The sequence below is a fragment of the Mycteria americana genome, chromosome 14, assembly GCF_035582795.1.
Source record: "Mycteria americana isolate JAX WOST 10 ecotype Jacksonville Zoo and Gardens chromosome 14, USCA_MyAme_1.0, whole genome shotgun sequence".
NCBI classification, from domain to species: Eukaryota; Metazoa; Chordata; class Aves; order Ciconiiformes; family Ciconiidae; genus Mycteria; species Mycteria americana.
Genome location: NC_134378.1, coordinates 7,488,683 through 7,506,875, shown reverse-complemented (window position 1 = coordinate 7,506,875; position 18,193 = coordinate 7,488,683). Strand labels below are relative to the sequence as shown.

Here is an 18,193-nt window from a genome sequence, read left to right as displayed (position 1 = left end):
GCGACAGCCCTTTCGGTGAAGGGATTGCTCCTAATACCCAGTCTAAACCTCCCCTGGCACAACTCGAGGCCGTCTTCTCTCGTCCTATAAATGAGCATCCACTACTTCTAGAGCAAGGTGCCAGCTCCTCTGAAAGAGAGTGTCTTACCACCATATTCAAGAGAAAATTGGAGAATTTCCTCACTCAGCAGAATTTTTTCACTTTTTTCCTGGGGCTTAAGAGAGAGGGAGAAAGTATTTCTGGGACTCTTAAGGCTCCCGCGCCTTTTCACCATCCATGTCTACAGCTGAAAGTGGTCCAAGCACTGGCCGTCACTGTGGTATTTGAGACTATTTCATCTATTGAACTGCTGCCGCTGTCACTTCAACTTAGTTTTTACAAAATAAAAAAAGCGTCAGCAAGCAGAGAAATGGCTAAATGAACAAAGAGCCTTTATTCATCCCAGTGGCCTCAGTGCTAAAAATGTGAGAGGGGGGAAAAAGCAGACCCTATCTGAGACAGGACGGGAAAGTATTTCTTGCCAGAGCGCGTTTCAAAGCCGGTCTGCAGTCATCGTCAGCAAATCTATGACAACATCTGGGCTGAAAGAGCAGAAGGACACATCAAAGCGGCCCCAGTAGATACGGGGAGTTTCAGCTAAGGAGGTTATCCAGGGTAAACGGCATTTGGCAATTGATTAGATGTTGTTTTTAACAAGACTGCCACAGCCATGTCTAGCACTTCCAGGCACAGCATTGTACCCCTGAATTAGAAAAGACAGACAGCTGCGTTCACTCAAACGAGTGAGGACAGGAGGGGCTGGGAGCAGGTTTTACAGAGTCCGGCATTGTCTGCCTAAATCCCCCTCTGCCTTTGAAACCTTGCCTCCTTTGCTTCCCAGGTTTGGGTCTCTGATCCCCAGACTGTTTGCAATGCCTGTGCGCTGGAGGTGGCGAGCTGCTCGGCTGGCTGCTAATGAAGCGTGCTGTGGAGCCTGCCACACGGCAGGAGGATTTCGTAAGCTTGGCACCTGCTCCAGATGAATGGAGTTGATGGCATGGGCTGGAAATGTGGAAATGTGTCTATCTTCAGCCCAGCTTGAAATGTCTGAGGATTATCTCTGTAAATCGCGGATTCTCGCAAGTCCAGTGAGCAAAGCTCAGCTGGGTCCAGGTGTCCTGCAGATGTAGAGTACATCTCTACTTTCGGGCCATGTATTTGCTGCCATGTGCACCAGCCAAGGCCAATAGTCCTTCTGAGGAGCCGATCGCCGTTCCTCTAAAGAATCAGAGAAGCAGAATTTAGGTCTTTTAAAACTGCAGAAAAAGCTTTTATTCATAAACAGGGAATAAGGTTTGTTCTAGGGGGACTGCAGAAGGTTCCCAAAGAGCTCTCACAGCCACCTGCTCAAGCTGCGACAGGTATAAACCATGTTAAACTGAATTAATTTGTCAGGTATAGCAGATGTGGCTGTCCTTCCCTTCCTTCGTATCTCTTTTTTTAACCTCACCAAATCACTGCCTGATTCAAGCTGAAATCTTCCAGAATATTTGATTTTAAAAATGGGTTGGTTTTTGGGTTTTGTTTTGTTTGTTTGTTTTTTGTTTTTTGGTTTTTTTCTGGTTTAATGTGAACCAAGGCCCTCAAAAAATTATTTCACTTTCATTGAGAAATCACATTTTGCCTCTAAAGTACGCAGGGATAGATTCATTAGGGGCTGTAGAAGCACTTTCAGCGCTGAAGAGCGGTTGGTAAGCCTTGTCCCTGCATGCCCAGGCACCCAGACCGTAGGGCACTTGCTTGGACAGGCAATATGGAGATCCCAGCCGCCTGAGCAGAGGTCTGAAGTAAGATCCAACACGCCTGGGAAGAGCATCCTTACTCCTGAGCTGCGGCAGGTTTGGGGGAAATCTTTCCTGGTCATAGGGTTCGTGTTGTATCAGGTATTTCACTATTCATTGCAGCAGGAAGAATGACACTCTGAGTTGTTAATTATTTTAAATAACTAAGTTGCTTAGAAAATTAATTTATATCTCATTTTGGTGATTCTGTTAATCATCTGCTAATCACTTTGATTGCAAAGAAGTCTGTCTTGCTGATGTGCGACTATGGTATGGATACCTTCCACAGAACTGAGGATTCTCAGCTGGAAACAGAGTCACCCCAGGCTCAGTATACAGTCAGTGGAAAGACAACCTTAGCAGCCCTTGCCAGGAGCCTCGGGCAACTGCACACCTAATTTGGGTGCTTAAAATTAGCTGTGGAGAAATTCAGACCTTCTTGCAAGACAGTGGCATTTTGCTCAGGCTCATGGTGCTGCACTGTGATCTGCTGTCACTTCGATGCTGGGAAAATGATGTTGTATCCGAATATGCTGCAGTAGTGTCACAGCCTCACGCATAAGTGTCATGAGACCCCTATGCACAACTTCTTCCTGCTAAACACGCTCAAAAACATTGCATGTTAGACGAAGGCGAGATCGTTACTGAAAAGTTGATTGTGCCTTAAAGCCATTTGCAGAATGAGTTACTGGAGTTTAATTCTTCAGCCCTTTGATAAAGCCCTTTACCCACCATGTGTGCCCCAGCAAGGGAGCCTCCCGACACTGAAGAATAAACTGGCAAAGGTTGGGAGGTTTGCTATGGAGCAGGACCAAGAAGTTTGAACTGAATTCTTGGCTCAAACAGTCAAACTGAGTCTCTTGCCTGTGCTAAGTAGGAATCTTTCTTTTTTGGTGAGATTTCTGGGTCCACTGCTCCCCGTTGCAACCAAGGAAGGATGCCTGGAGGAGAAGGAGAGAAAACCTACCCAAGTTTTTTTACAAAACACAAGCAATGGTTCTTTTTCTGACCTGAGCTTGGGCTAAGGTGGGTTCTCGCAGGCCGACGGACCCCGCAGGGAGGTGTGCTCCGGGGCACCAGGAGCAGACACGGGCAGTGGGTGCCCGTCTGAGCACGCTGCCCGGCCGGACCGGCAGAGCCTGTGGCCACACGCTCAGTGGGGCCGAGTTACCCCACCAGTAGTGGCCCGTTCGGACCTGGGAGACCTCCTCTCTTCCTGGCTTGTCCTCCTGCCTCCCAGCGATTCCCACAGCGCGCTGGCATCTGCTTACCCATCCCTGCCTGCCCGGGGTCCCTCGCCGGCCCCCCAGCCCTTCCCTTTGGAAGCCAGGTGCTCGTGGCAGCCGTGCCGCTTACTCTTGCCAAGCCTCCCCTGCTCTCTGTTTTCCTTGGTGAGCGCTGCTCACATCTCCATGATTGATTGTGTTTGAGTTTGATCGTGGAGCGTCCTGGGATGTTTGCATGAGAGGTGCTACATAAGCATAATTTCTGCTGTATTTTCTTTGCCTAATAGGAGCTTAAGCTTGAAGTTTAAGATAGTTTTGGCCCTTTGCTGAGACACTGTCCATCAACTTTAGTGCTTTCAGCTCCGCAGCCTTCTCTGGTCACTGTCAGCTTAACAAAAAAAAAAAAAAAAAAAAAGTGCTTTGTTCCCTTCTGTCAGCGATGCCTTTGAAACACAGGCTGGGGCAGAGGTGTAGCAGCCTTCCCCTCACACTGGCCCAGATCTTTGCTGCCCATCCCTGATGAGGAGGGATGCTCTTCCTGCGAGCCTGCGTCTCACCGTCAGTCTGGGCAGAACCAAGGTTAAGTCTCGCTCCTGCGAGCGGATGCTGCGTTATTTACAGCAGAGATGCTGAGTCGAGAGACAGAAGGGAGAAGATGGTAACTCACCACCTGTGTGGCTGCCCAAACAAATGGGGAAGGTCTTTCCCAGTCCTGAAACCCCAAGAATTTTGGAAAAAGGTGTGGAAATTAACCCCAGGGAATTTGTACAGACTGAACCATCGCTGGACCCGGCATGAAAACCTCTGCAGGTCACACATTTCCCCTCCAACTCTCCTTAAATGAATAGGAAAGGTATGATCTGAGCTGCAGGGAATTTTCAGCATATTTGGTGGTTATATCCAAAGATCAAAATATTTTGGGATACAGGGCAAAGCATAATAAAGAACCAATTCAGTTTTCAGTGGTGCAAACTTTATTAATGCTACAAATTAATACCTACTGCTACAAAATATTTACATTTCTTGTTCCGCACAGCCAGATTGCAGCAGAGCAGACTAATGACAGGTTTTAATTTACAGGAGAGAACGGTCTTGTGATGAGCATGGACTCCGAGGAGCTGGGTTTAATTTGTGGCTCTAACAAACTCCCTCTCCAGCCATAGGCAAGTCCCTTAACCTCTGTATCTCCATACCCTGAGCGGGATATGGGAAAGGTTCTGTTCTCCTCCTTCCTAAATTTCTTTCAGAGATAATTGTGAGGTTGCAGAGGGATACGATAATTATCTGAAGAGCTTAAAAATAACCAGAGTTCACGAAGATGTAAAATAGTTGCTCTTCCTACAATACAAACTAAACAGCCCATTAGCAGATGAAGTGGGGATGAGATTACACATGAAAAAAGATATAATTCATGTGATTAAGTGTACATACACTCGGGCATGAAATGGTCTTAATTAGCCATGTTTGTCTATAATTACCTGACTTCCTTGAGCAGCTGTGGTGGCTGCGTGTGCAGCTCCTTGCTGAAATATTCCGCTTTTTTTGCACAGTATATAATGCGTGCCTTCTGTGTTTGCCAAAGAAAATCCTCACCCCCCAACACCTGCGTATTTGACTTAATTTGATTCTCGCTGTGCTGTCTTTTGGGGGTAGCTGCTGGGCAGGCTTTTCCCTGCAGGCTGAGCGGGCAGTGCCCTCCGAGCAGCACAGTTACTGGGAAGTAACTCCTGCCCAGTCCGATTAACCTTTCTGTTAGCCACGTGCTAAAAGTGTTATTTGTTGTTTCCATTTATTCCCTTTCTATGATGATTATCAATCGCAGATTAAACATCATGCAAAACTCACAATGACAATTTCCACGAAACCCTTTGCTGGCTGGCCCTTGAGCTGCTGTACAAATATACAGCATTTTTTTTAAAGGAAGAAACTACTGTTTATTGGAACTGATCAAATATGGGAAGGAAATGGTCTATACTTATTCATCCAAATTCAGAAATATGAACTTTTCAAACTTTACTGGTGCATTTTTAGGTTGTATGTTTGCAGGAAAGAATCAGGGTCGTATGTTCAGGTGTAAAACTTGAAAGGATTTGATGAGCTGCGGGGACGACAGTTAATAGTTCTTGTTCCTTGACTGGATAGCTGGTACAACCAGCCACATAACGTGAGCTGTAGCTATTTCAGTCAAATATATAATTACAAATATTAAATGTAATACGAAAAAATATACATACATAATATTCAATCTGTGCTTTACTGGCTTGCTTAATTGTATAAGTGTTGTCTGGAAATGTGATTTGAATTTGCCCTGACCATAATCACTATTGAAATGCTCTGTAGATGTAGAATAATAGTTACAAAAGATGTTCAAAGTGTATGTGGAATAGCCAGTGCACTCAAGATTGTCACAGTCTTAGTTTGGATGCTTAAATTAATGGAATAATTTTTTTTTTTTGCAAGTGATTCGTTCAGGTTTTTTACCTATGTATGTGCTATGTTCAGGGAGCTGAACACCTCCTGCTCGCCTCGCTGTGCTCTTTCACCGCAGGGCTGCCCCGCGTCTCAGCCTTCCTCAGAAGAAACAAGGATGCCCAAGGCCCTGGAGTTTACCATCAGGGTGGTCATCAACCACAGGTGGCATCTGAAAGACGAGATGGGCAGAAAGACAGCGAGGTGAGAGGACGTGAGGGCATGAAGAACTCTGAGCAATGGCCAGGTCAGCCATCCCTGGGATTAGGGCAGCAAAGAAATGAGTTTGCCTCAAGGAGAAGCCCAGAGCTGTACTGGTGCCTGGTTCTGGTTTATCACCATTTTTCCCAGCCAGGACTCTTTCCTTTAGCTTCTGCAGGCGCTGGGAACACTTGCTTTGCTGTGTGTACCTGTGGGGCCCCACCAGGTATAGCAGAAGAACCGCCATTAGGATAAAATGCTCCCAAACAGCAGATTAAGCCTGAAGCGTTGGTTAGGGAGCTTCTGCACCTTCTCCAAGGCATCTCATGATATTTTACTGTCAGGCACGAGAGGTTCGCAGGACCATTACTGGTCCGTTATGGTCTGGCCCAGTTTCCCGACATGAAGTGGGCCAGACTGGCTGCTCTCAGCTCCCGCCAAGGAAGCACATCCCAGTCTGCCAGGAGCACAGCATCTCCCAAAATACAGTGATCCGGTCTGCACCGCTTGGTAAAAGTGGAAGGAAGGTACGGAGGGTGGTCAGCAGTGCACGGGGGGGTGTCACCGACAGCCCGAGGAAGAGGTGGGTGATGAAGGTTGTGCTCCTGGACTCTACCTGTTCTGGGAATAAACAACTTCCCCCCCCCGTCTTTAAGTTTGGTAAAAAACAAAATTAAAGCCAAATCCTAGTGCTTTAACTAGATCAGAGCATTTACCAGCTTCACTTAAAGAAACAGGATTCTTTTCACAAGTGTTTATTTGTACAGTTCAAACAAGCTATTTTTTTTTAAATACAAGCCCACCACAGATGTGCGACTCGGCCCAGTCTCTGTTGACACCATTCAGAGGTTAGGAAAAAAAATCCATGAGAAGCATGTTCTGCCACTTTGCTGGAAAAAGGCCTTTCTTTGGGCTGTTTATTTAATGTAGGCTCCAAACAATTGGCAAAGCCGTTCTTACCCTGGTGTGGGGAGACGAGCAGGACGCTCTGAGATGATGGAAAATGCCAGCGCTGCGCCAGGTCCCCTCCGAGGAGGACGGGGGACACGGTTCCCCTCCCTGTAGAGCAGCAGTTTTGCACTCTGGGGAGAGCTCGCTCCCCCCGAGATGTTGGCATTGCTGGGGCTTTGAACTCCAGTTCAAAGCTGGGGCTGGAGTGAGGTTTCTGTAAACCCAGAGAAACAGGTAAATATTTGTCAGAGTCAATTAACCCTCCTCATCACCTCAACGGTCATCTGTGCGAGACAGCTGGAGGGATTTTGGCAGGCACAGAGGTGAGCCTTGTTGATTTACTGAACCACTTCAGGAGGTGGGTAGACACAAAACACTGCGGCGAGGAGACCTGGAGGTTTTCCCCTTAGCACAGTCCGTGAACTCATGGAGCCATCTCATCCTTTCCATCCCTGGAGCAGGCAGAAGAGGAAGGTCCTGTTCTTGTCTGGGGAGAAAGGGAGAGGACCAGTCCTGCTCCCAGCACTGCTCTGTAGCTGTATAACCACTTCACTCATCCCAGTTACTCCAGATGGGCATCAGCAGTTCCCAGAGCCTGAGAGCACATTGTATCTCCCACCTGCTGTTGCAGGTTTAATGGTGGGACATTGTGAGCCACCCGTGCCAGAAGATGTAACGTCATATAACGCTTTCATGAGTCTATCGAGTTCTAGTTTCCGACATCCCCCCAGCCCACTTACAGGGGTCCAAGGTGTTGGTTTTGGAAAGAGGACTTTGCTGGGCCACTCTGTCCCTGGCGCCTGTACTGCAGCAGCCAGTGGAGGGGGCGAGGAGGACAGCCAGCAGCTAGCCCTGGACAGCCAGCAGCTAGCCCCAGCCACCCAGCAGCTAGCCCCAGCCACCCAGCAGCGCTCCCAGGCTTCTCTCTCTTATCAGCGCAGCATGGAAATACCAGATTAAATAAGAAAAAGGGAAGGGAAGAACTAGAAACAGCTGAGCACCAGATGAGAAGCATGCAGAAGGATGGGGCTAGGCTCGTTCCTCACCCCTCAGCCCCAGCCTGACCCAGCACCCGCCCTGCTCGGACATGGCCCCTGGGGCAATGCCACCCTCCCTTTCTCTCAGCCAGGAACCCGCAGCTGGCCGCTGACAAGCCCAGAAGGAAGTGCTGGGGCTGTAACTGAGTCCAGCTGGGACCTGCGTGCAGCCCCGAGGGTGTCTTTCCACTTGGCTCTGGGATGCACGCTGGGAAGATGCTGGGGGAGGTTCTGGGGGTGCCCCCCTCCCAGCGCGTGGGTGCAGTGCTCCCGCACGGCTCTCACCTCCCCTGGTTTCAAGGCAGGAAAGCTGGGCACGGAGGGCCTGACCGCCCCGGTGGGCTCGGCTCGACAGCAACACATGGGCAGCAGATGGGACGCTGGGGTAAAACCGCGCTCCGTGTCTGCCGGGGAAGTGGAGCGGGGAGAGGGATGTGCCAAAGGCAACAGCTGTCTCGGTGAGCTCAGTGTTTGCTGTCCTGTGAGACGCCGGCCGCGGGGCAGATGGGCTCTGTCCTTTCCTTCACCGAGCACCTCCCTCCGACCTGCCAGGTGCCTCTGCGGGAGCTGGCACCAGCACATCCGCTAGCAAGATGAAAGCTGGATTGTACCAGGCTTGCCTGCGTGCTGTAGTTAAATCTCGCTAGCAGCAGCAGGGAGGACGAGGCAGCACGAACCTTATCAGCCATGGTTCTTATCGGCCACCACAAACCCAGGTCCCCGTGGGGCGCGTGGTGCAGGCACTGGTGTGTGCCTAGCTCCACTGACATTGCCTCCCCATCGCTCGTGGCACACGGGCAAGGTCACGCTAGCACGGATGTGTCAGCACAAGCCACCGTCAGACCTCTGTGTCGCTGCGTGGACACCGCCCAAGTGACGGACAGAGCCGCCGATGAGCTGCAGGAATCCCCCGCCCAGCTCCCCCTGTACTGCAAAGGGCGGACGCTGGGGAGCGTGGGCTCAGTGGAGCTGCCGGCACTCAGAGCACCCTCAGACCAGATAGTTAGCTTCAGACGAGGTGTCCCAGTTCCAGGGTTTTCAGGGACTCACATGTCAGCGTGTCCCCTGGTCGGGGAGAAAAGACCCCAGGAAGCGTGCCTCCACGCTGAGAGAGATGTGGAGAGAATCGCTCCCCTTTTGGGTGTGTTCAGTTAAACTGCAGATCACGGGTTTGGACCTTCCAAGGCTTTGATTGGAATCTGATTCCCTTCTGTATCTTCCTAGATATGTGCTTTTTTCCCAGTGTATTTTAAACACTCTCTTTTATCCCTGGCAGATCAAAGCACATGCACATCAGGGAGTCATGCCCTGCTGGGACGGTCACCCCAGTGTCCACCCACCGCGGGTGTCCTGGCCGAGGAGCCCAGGCCATGCACTGACACACCGTCCCTTAGCAGGGCCAGCAAAGGGGAACCTTTCCCGTGGGAGCCCCCGGGACGGCTCCCCACCACGGGCGGCAGGGATCAGCCGGTGGCACTGCTGAGGCAGCCAGTGCCGTTTGTCCTGCCCGGCACCGAGAGCCCCAGTCCTGCCGCAGCTGGGCCGGTGGGCAGCGGAAAGCTCTCCGGGGTTTACAGCCATGCTTCAAGATCTTCGGGCAGGAATAATTCCCTGCCAGGCAGGTTAGCCCACAGTTCAAGAGAGTCTGTGGGCTTCTTGTTGACGTTAAGCTCGCACAGGGCAGGATCTGCAAGCAACCCTCGCTGCGGCCAGGGTGGCCAGTGAGCCAGCCTCCATCACCTCTTGGCAGGCAGGGAAATACATCCCAGCACGAAACAACGCAGACTCCACCTAACACCCCGAGCAGTGTGGTAATGACCCCCCAAGCACACGCACCAGCGAGCACTGACGCTTGTACCAGGTCATGGGCAAGGTGGGCCACGGGCAAGGGGTTGATGGCAGCGGGCAGTGTCTTTCACTTGAAAGACGGGGAAGATTTGATACGGGCTCTGCACTGCAAGCATGCGTTCTTCTCTTTTTCTCTGTGCACAGATTATCCATAAATAAGTTGTGCTGTTTGCTGCTTGTTTTCCATTTCAAAACCCTGCGGGATGGCCCAGCACGATGCGCTCCTCACCACCTTTGGCTCTTCTTGCATCCCAAAACCATGGCCATGCCCATCTCCCAGCCCGACCCTCTCCCAGCTTCTGCAGCACAACGCAGCTCCCCAGGGACACCGTGACACCGACATGACACGTCTGGCTGGGACCTCCAGCTGCACAGTTCCTCACAGGCTTCTACCTTCTTGGAACAACAAAATTTATCACTTGTGGCAGACAGGGTGTCTAAGTGGGTTCAGGGACTGCAGCTCCTCCTTGCAGCGTCGGGCACAGGCTGAGCCAGAGAGCTCCTTTCTTTATATCACCCAGCAAACAGTAGTGGAGTCAGAGCTCTTGATTTCAATTCCTTTATACCTCACATACGTGCTTGGCTCGGCCTCAGGGTAGCAATCCAAAAAGCAGGAGGTTGCTTTTTGGATGGTCAAGCGCGCGCAGGCCCCCAACATGCATATTTTGCTGTAATAAACGTGGAGTCCAAGACAGAGGAGAAGCAGATGACACCTCGGTAAGCCTGGCACAAGGCAGCAGTGATGGTATGTCTACGGGCTCTGCAATCCCTTCCTAGTGTGCCAGAGCAGGGCCTGCACGAGCTGTGTTTGCAGGGCAGCATGGTCTCCCTTGGGTGAAGGCTAAGGAAATAAGGCAGAAAACAGCATCCCAAGGTCCTCATTTTCTGCTTCTCCAGCCTTTGTCCAGCTTTGAGCAAAACGGTTCTTGCAAACATCTGAGCCTCCATGGTTTAACCTGAGAAATTTCATGTCTAGGCAGCCAGAAATCTGGTGGCTTGGATCCAGCCATCTGGACATGGGAAAGCTTGGAAGTCCCATGAGAAAAGGGAGATTTCTTGGCAAAGATTCACAATAAATCTTTACGGGAGAGTGGAGGGATGAAAATACAAAGTGTCCATCAAGCTGCTCCTGTTCTGCTGGCAGAAGCCAGGAAGCCCTGAGATGTGCAGGTACAGCGAGAGATTTTAAAAGTGAGCAAAAATATTTGAGGCTTCTTTTAGCTTCAATGCCAGAAACAGGCAGATGTCGCAGAAATCCTGCCCTGCCCAGCTCTGATGCGGTGCCGGTCATCGGCAACCCTCAAAGCCCTCTGGTAGACGTGATCAGCGTGATAGTACGGATGCAGAAATATGTATGGAAAGTGGTTTGCCCAGTGTCACTCAGGAGACCAAAAGCTTCAGGATTACACCCCCGTCTCACCCGTTAGGTGCTTGCTCTGCTTCAGCACTGCTGGCCTCCCTGGGGAGCCCCAGGAGAGCTGAGCTGCTGCTGTTTCTCAGCCTTATGAAGAGATGTTAATACACCCAGAAGCTGTATGGGCACATCTTTCCTGCCGAAAGCCCCTCCATCTCCTCCAGACGCCCCTGGGAGCTCCTGTGCTGTGTCTTTCCTTCCACACCACCTTCCTGCGCTCACCAGTCTGCTTTTAAAGCTGGTCAGGCTTTGAGTGATCACCACCCACCTGAGCTGCATCCTCCTCCCTGCTGGACATGCCCCAGACAGACGCTGGGGAGAAGCAACACCTTTAGGAGACCCCATCCCAACATCCCAAGGAACGATAAACCGCTGCAAACATCCCCCTCTTCCTTCAGAGCCGGGGAGGAAAAGCAGCATCTCTTTTAGCCCCACTTGTTATTTAATCTGAGCCAAACAAACAAACAGACAGCAGCAACATTTCTCTGCAGAAAAAACATTTTGCAGCTTGAACGTTGCACTGGTGGGGATGGTTGGAGGGTGTTTGCTGGTGCCACAGTGGGGGCCTGGGCACGTGAGCACTGGGGCCACCCCCGAGAAGAGCAGTAACGGGAACAAGACCTCCCTGTGCAGCCATGACAAACCCGCCTGTGAACCAGTGCCAGGTGCTCAGTTTCTATCTTAATTTTGGTCTTGGAAAAAAAAGGAACGGACTGAATACACAGGGGCTGCAGTCAAGCTGCGGCACACACCCGTCCAAGCAAGAAAATTACACGGTAAGGCTGCCAGGGTGTCCTGACTTCACTTTGCCGGGTCTGGGCTTTCGGGGCTGTGATCTGCTAGCCCTCGACCAGCAGCTGATCCAGCCGTTTGCCAGAGCTGCAGCATTTCCTGACCATTACACAGGTAGTGCTTACTGGGTCGGATGCCGAGGAAAGAAATGATCTCAGCTCGCCCCAGACGATGCTTTTCGTGCAGGCTGGTTTTGCCCCACGGGATGGGGAACTCCCACTGGGAGCCCTGGGTGGGACCAATGGGCTTCCCACCACTGAGCCTGAAAGCCGACCATGCGGAGAGCAGGCGATAAGCACAGTAAAAAAACCCCACCATCATCGTCCTTCCAGGGCTGTTGACTCTGGTGTGTGTCCGTGTGCGTGGGCAGAGCCGGGTGCGGGCGAGCTGTGGGCGGGCGGTGGGGATGGGGGTGGTGGGACGGCGGGCACAGCACTGCTGCGGGGCAGGGGGTCCCGGTACCCAGCCTGGGTGCGGCTGGCGAGGAGGTCACAGCTGATGTTTGGCTTCCAGGTTGGGGTCTGTCTCCGTCTCAGCTGACTCATGGTGCGATGGGCCCCTCTTTCCATTGACCTGTCCGATTCTTCTCACGTTGGCAGAGTGCAGCGAGACCATCACGCACCCGCAGCACCGTGCTAGAAAATAAATTGCTAGCAAACAGCAAATTAACTATCTTCTGAATTGTGCTGAGGGGAGCTTCCATGTTATTTGTTAAGTGGATTTCTAAACTTAGCCCAGTTACTGTAAAAAATACCTTCATGAGAAACTACCATCCACAGTGCTCAACTTCAGAGACATTTATTTCTAGAGCCGGCGGAAAAATTTCTCGCCTTTCAAAGGCTCCAATTATATCTTGGTTCTGGCTGCAGCCAGTGGCCTTCGCAGCTTCCTCTCAGGCAGTTGCGGGCTGCTGGTGCGGACCACAGCTCCAACGGTGCCGCGGGGGACGGGGGAGAGGTGGGGGGGCTGACACCCACCTATTGACCAAAGAGATCACGTAGGATCCCGTTAGCCTTCACGGACACCTTAGTTAATAACCCAAAACAAGTTGGTTTTACTTTGCACCACACAGGCATTAGCCCTGCTGTGTTTTCAGCCACAGTTGCTGCTAGCACTAAAGGCTCCCAGGGTCGGGCTCCTATCAGGACCTGGCCAGTTGCACCAGTAAAAGGAGCAAATCGCGGCTTGCAGAGCTGGGGCAGTGCCAGGTGGCCTTTGGAGAGTGGGTCGGTAGCCGGGCTGTGGGCAAGGCTGCTCTGTGCCGCCCCGCCGAGCCCAGCCTGGGTGGTTGGACCCACACGCGCAGGCTCCTGCCCGCGCTCCCGACCACCGGCTCCCTGCAGCATCACTATATATAAAATGGGAAAGGGGTTTTTTTCACCTTTATTTTTAGTTTTTCTCATGTCCTAGCAAATATGCAAGTGGAAACGGTGGGTTATGAAAGGACATTGCACCTGAAGCAGAGGCAGCCGCGAGGCATTGTATGAAAGGCTCCAGGACCGTGGGCTCAACCACGGAGAACGCAACCGCCTATCCCTGCCGATGGACAAGCCTACCCCTGTCACCGGAACAATCCCGTAGATGGGTTTTACAGCAACGCCCATGGATTGCAAACAGTCCTGCAAATCAGAGAGGTATTCAATGTTTTTGTGACAGGAAAGAGCAGGAGGGAGTAGTGAAGCATCTCACATTTATTAATGGAGATGCTCTAAACCCCAGAGTTCGGGCTAGGCTTTAAAAGGCACGTGCTGCCGCTGCATTAGCCTGCTGTCGTAGGCAGGCCATGACACCTTGAGTAGTTGAGATAGAGGCTGGAGGAGACTCGGCCCTCTGCAACCCGTCCTGCTGATCTCCGCTGTGATCCGTGCCCCTGTGGCTGCACGTTCAGGGTCGCACACGCGGTGCCCAGGCGTGAGCTGTGCCCCACGGCCGGCTCGGGCACTCCTGCCTCCTGCCATCCCTCCCCTCCTGCCCGTGATCGCGGCCCCGGCGGAGGTGACGCGTTCGCCCTGCGAGGGGCCGGTAGTGTACGGTCTCGGCTGCGCTGCTGCTGCCAGCTGGCCAGGACCAGCCCAAACGCTGCCCAGTGACACGATCGCTGCCCAAGTGGGTTAGGAGGCAGCCTCAACAGCAGGGTTCACGTGGGCCTGGGGTCGGGAAAAAATCCAGTAGAAATCAATAACTGAAGCCTTCATAAATAATCCTGCCAGCTGTGGCAAATGCACATGGGCTATTTTGCTTCAGGTTTGCTCCAAAGGTTCCCGTAAAGCCCAGAGCGTTGCAATTTGTGGCACAGCTTCCAGCTGTTGGAGGAGATGCAAGCCTCCAGCTGGAGGGTTTGCCCTGGCTGGTGTGTCTCCTGTGCTCCCACCACCCACATCCCCAGTGCATGTAGCTATAGGTGCAAGCTATACCACTACATGGTTTGTCTCATACCATGTCCATCGCCGAGCCCATCCTCTTACTGCATGCAACAGGAGCGAGAGGCCTCCCTGGTAGACCTGAAAGCCAAATTAGCAAGACCCTCTGATTTACTGGTGATCTTAGGAGCCCATGCTCCTATTTTGCCTCCTTCCTGGGGTGACTGTACTGCCCTGGCACGGGGAAAGCAGGTTCTTGGGTGTGGAGATGACCTGGTGGACGCAGCGAGGGAAGGTGAGGTGAACACGCATTGCACCTTGGCTTTCGGCTCCATCCCAGGTTTCGGCATTGAACGACAGGAAAAGTTCAGATGATCAAAAATCACAGTTTTAACTACTTCTCATTAAAATGGTGACATTTCCTTTGAGAAACTCGCCCTGTTCCTGCAAAGTCTGAGATATCAGGGAGAAGGGGTTCGATACCTATGAAACTTCTTTAATTTTGATGAAGAAAGGCTGAATTCTTTGGAAAAGCCCATCGCAACGTGGCGTCCCCGTGTTCTGGGCAAGAAGGGTGCAGTTCTGCTGGCAGCCAGGAATTCATCCCCCCGTCCCCACGGCCTGGGAGGTCACCTCTTCAGTGTGAGATTTTACTTTTCTGCACCCCTTCCTCCAAGGCTCAGCTTGGTTCAGAAAGGGATTCAACATTTACAAGGAGCTGGTCCTAATTAGCGAGAAGGATGACTCTGAAGTCCTCAGACTTCAGGACTGATCTCAGTTGGATTACAGCTCAACGGGGTGTTTCACTCCAGGGAGATCACAAATAAACCTGCAGGAGTTCAGTCTGGGTTTTCTCATGTCACAACATGCGGAGATCAAATCTTCTGACCTCTGAGTCAGAAGGAAGATCTCCCTTCATGATGCATGAGGAGGAACCGAGCTCTGGATGTGTTGGACAGGGCTCTAGAAATGCAAAAAGCCATCAAAAGCCCCACCGTCCTTCCCTGCCAGGGTGGGCACCCAGGTAGCTGGAGCCGTTGGTGGTGTTTGGGGCAGGACTGGGAGAAAAGAACAGCTTCCAGCAAAGCTGGAAAACGAGCCTTTCTGCCGGTTCGTAAGAGGGGGATATTTTACTAGAGCAACAGAGCTTGTGCATTACCTGGGAAAAGAGTTTTGTTCAAAGAGGGCTTTGGTTTGATTTTGTTGTACCCCAGTTAAGAGGAGGCTCCTGCTATGGAAAGCCACATCGACCTCCTCCATGCCTGGGGTGCTCAGGCATCGCAGCAGATCCCCTCCCTCAGCAAAGGGCAAAGCCCTGCTCAGTCCTATGTGGGCTCAGGTCCCCACTTGCCGCCTTGATACATGGGTGATGCCCGAAGGCAACAGATGGGAGAAACAAACATGACAGAGGAATCCTGAAAGTCCCGTTGTGGCTTATTCTGGACTGAGCTGCTACGTGGGTCGGTCTTAAAAGCATCAGTGGGCGTCTCTGCCAGGAGCGTGCTGCGCACCCAGTGATTTATCACTTTTTTTCCCCCCAGCGCTCATTAAAATGAGAATTTGCCGGCACTGCTGCTGTATCCAGCTGAATGCGTGTGCTTCTTGGCTCCCAGCAAGGTCCTCGCTGCAGATACCGTGTGCTTTGGCAGCCAGGCCAGTCTGGGCTGCAGGATATTACGCCTGGCAGGGACACAAACCCCTTCCAGTTCCTGGAATTTGGATTGTCTCGTGGAGTGCTGATTAAGCAGTGCTTTCAATCTGCACCCAAGACAAAACCCTTGCCTTGCCTCCACGCAGAGGCTCGGTGCAGCTCGGCTGCTGCGTGGCAGTGGGAGCTGCAGTGGGTTTGCTCTCCTCAAGCCCCAGGGGAACAAAAACTCAAAAAAAATTCTTAAATGCAAATCTTTGCAGTTCACGGTGCTGGACGAGCATTCGCTGCTTAGGGCTCTGTCTTCTGTGAAATAGTAAATCATTAAAAAACCCCCTCCCCATAACACAGCCCCAGTGCCCTCCCTACCTCAGTGTGCGCCTGGCGGCAGCTGCTCCTCCCAGTCTGCCCAGACCACGTCCCCAGTCTGCCCAGTTGAGATCGCTGCTGCGCGTCCCCGTCTGCCTTTCTAATCCGCTGGGAATGAAACCTCCTTCACCAGCCTTACTGATGAGAGATTTGATAGCTGGGGTTGAGCGGAGGGAGGCAGCCCCGGCGCGTGCTGTCCCGGTGCGGTACGAAGGGCCGTCCTGCCGTTGGCCCCCGGCGCGGGCACTCGCCTCCTCATACGGGTGAACATAAAACAGGGGTGTCGGCAAACCGGGGATGGTGCTTTGCCCGGCACCTGTGGAGAGGTGGCTGCTGGTTTGGGCTGGTCTGGTGCCGGGAAGGTGAAGCCGAGCTGGTTAGACCCCCTACAGCAGGCAGCCTGGAAAAGCCGGTGGGCCCTGGGAGCCACCCCGACCCCCTGGCATGCCCAGTGCCGGCACCCACGCACCGCACGGCCCCCAGCAGCGTGCCCAGCCCTGCCAGCCCACCGTGTGCTGCTGCTCTCGGCACCGAGGGGTCCCCTCCCACAGCACCGCAGCGGGGCTGGAGATGCCTCGGCAGCGGCTTCCCTGTCTCCTCGCTGGCACAGTCATCGTCCTACCCGCTGGGTGGGGAGTGGATGGAAATGTCCCTCTGGCACGTGTCTCCAGCCGCTCCCCAGGGCCCGCAGCATCTTGAGTTGCTTTACAGGAGAGTGGATGCCAGGAAAAATATACACGGGGGACTATTTCGGCAGAGGCTCACAGCACGGTGAGGCTGTATTGATATAGCGCAGCGGCTCAGCACCTGGGCGTTATTCCCGCTCCACGCTTGGGTCTGCTCCTCCCCGAGCTCCTGGTCGGCTTCTGTTGCACTGCGGGTCTCGGGGGCTGTGGGTGAAGCCGGGCTCTGGGATGTGCCGTCAGTCCCAGCACGGGGCAGGAGTTGCGTGGCCAGGATCCTCGATCCCTATCCCAGTGAGGGCGAGAAGCAGCAACGGGCTGCTGCTGTGGGACTGCCTTCTCTTCCCCTCCTCCCCAGCAGCCTCCTTGTCTCCTTGCCCAGGCACCAGCTTTCCCCCAGGCACGCTCAGGCCTCAGCTCCGTGCCTCTGTCTCCGTGCCTCCCGCCAGTTCAGGAGAGGGAGTTTGGCCTCGGTGCTCCCCTTCATGCAGCCAAAGAGCCAAATCCTGGCCCCAAACCCACCTGTGCCCTGGTGGACCCAGGCCCGGTGAGGTGCAGGGTGAGCACCCTGCTTACCTGGGGCACCATGGCATGGGGCGATGACGGCAGCGAGCCCTGCTGTGGCTCACACGTGGCTACTTGCTTCTGGCTCCGAGCACGGCGGGAGGCAGAGATGTGATGGGTGTTGCAAGCAGCCCCTCCAGCCTGCCAGCCTTGCATTTTTGTGACCTGCAATAATTCAGCCGACCCCAGGCATCGTGACTGCTGGGATGTTATAGAGAAACACACTTGATGCTGCAGGACAGTCTACAGCTTTCAGACTTCTGCAGCCATGCCCCCTCCCTGGGGACAGACACGTGGGGGGACCACAGCCCGCAGAGGAAGGGCTCTTTTCCCCTGAGATGCCCCTGGCCGGGCATCGCCAGCCCCGGTCGGTAGCGGGGACGCAGGCAGAGACCCCGCGGGCTGTGGCGAGCCCTAGTCCTTGGGGAACCCACCCAGCAAGCGACTTCATTTCTAACGGGGAGAGCTGCTGGCCCAGGGACACGCGTGGTCACCAGGTCCCCTCCCAGCCACCGTGGCAGGGGACATCTCTGCCATTTGCTCCCAAAGCGGGGTGACCCTGGGGCTCCCAGTGAGCGCCAGCCCTGCCACCGCCTTGCCGGGGCAAAACCCCCTCCGCATCCCTCGCCGACCTGGATTTGCTTCCCTACCCACAGCTGCCAGAGAGACCCCAGCCTGAGGGGACGGTGAACGGTGGAGAGACGATTCTGGGAACCTCTCCCCACAGGTAGCTTGTAATAAAAACCCCAGCCAGCAGCCGACGAGCAGCCCCTCTGCCCGCTGGAGGAGCGAGCCAGGCTCTGCTCGCTT

The 18,193-nt window shown here is 53.3% G+C and overlaps 1 protein-coding gene across 1 annotated transcript in view; it reads right to left on the bottom strand.

Annotated features, from left to right (window-relative positions):
- Nucleotides 1-18,193, bottom strand: part of SLC2A10 (solute carrier family 2 member 10) — a 207,278-nt gene that overhangs the window by 174,350 nt on the left and 14,735 nt on the right. The window lies entirely within an intron of this gene.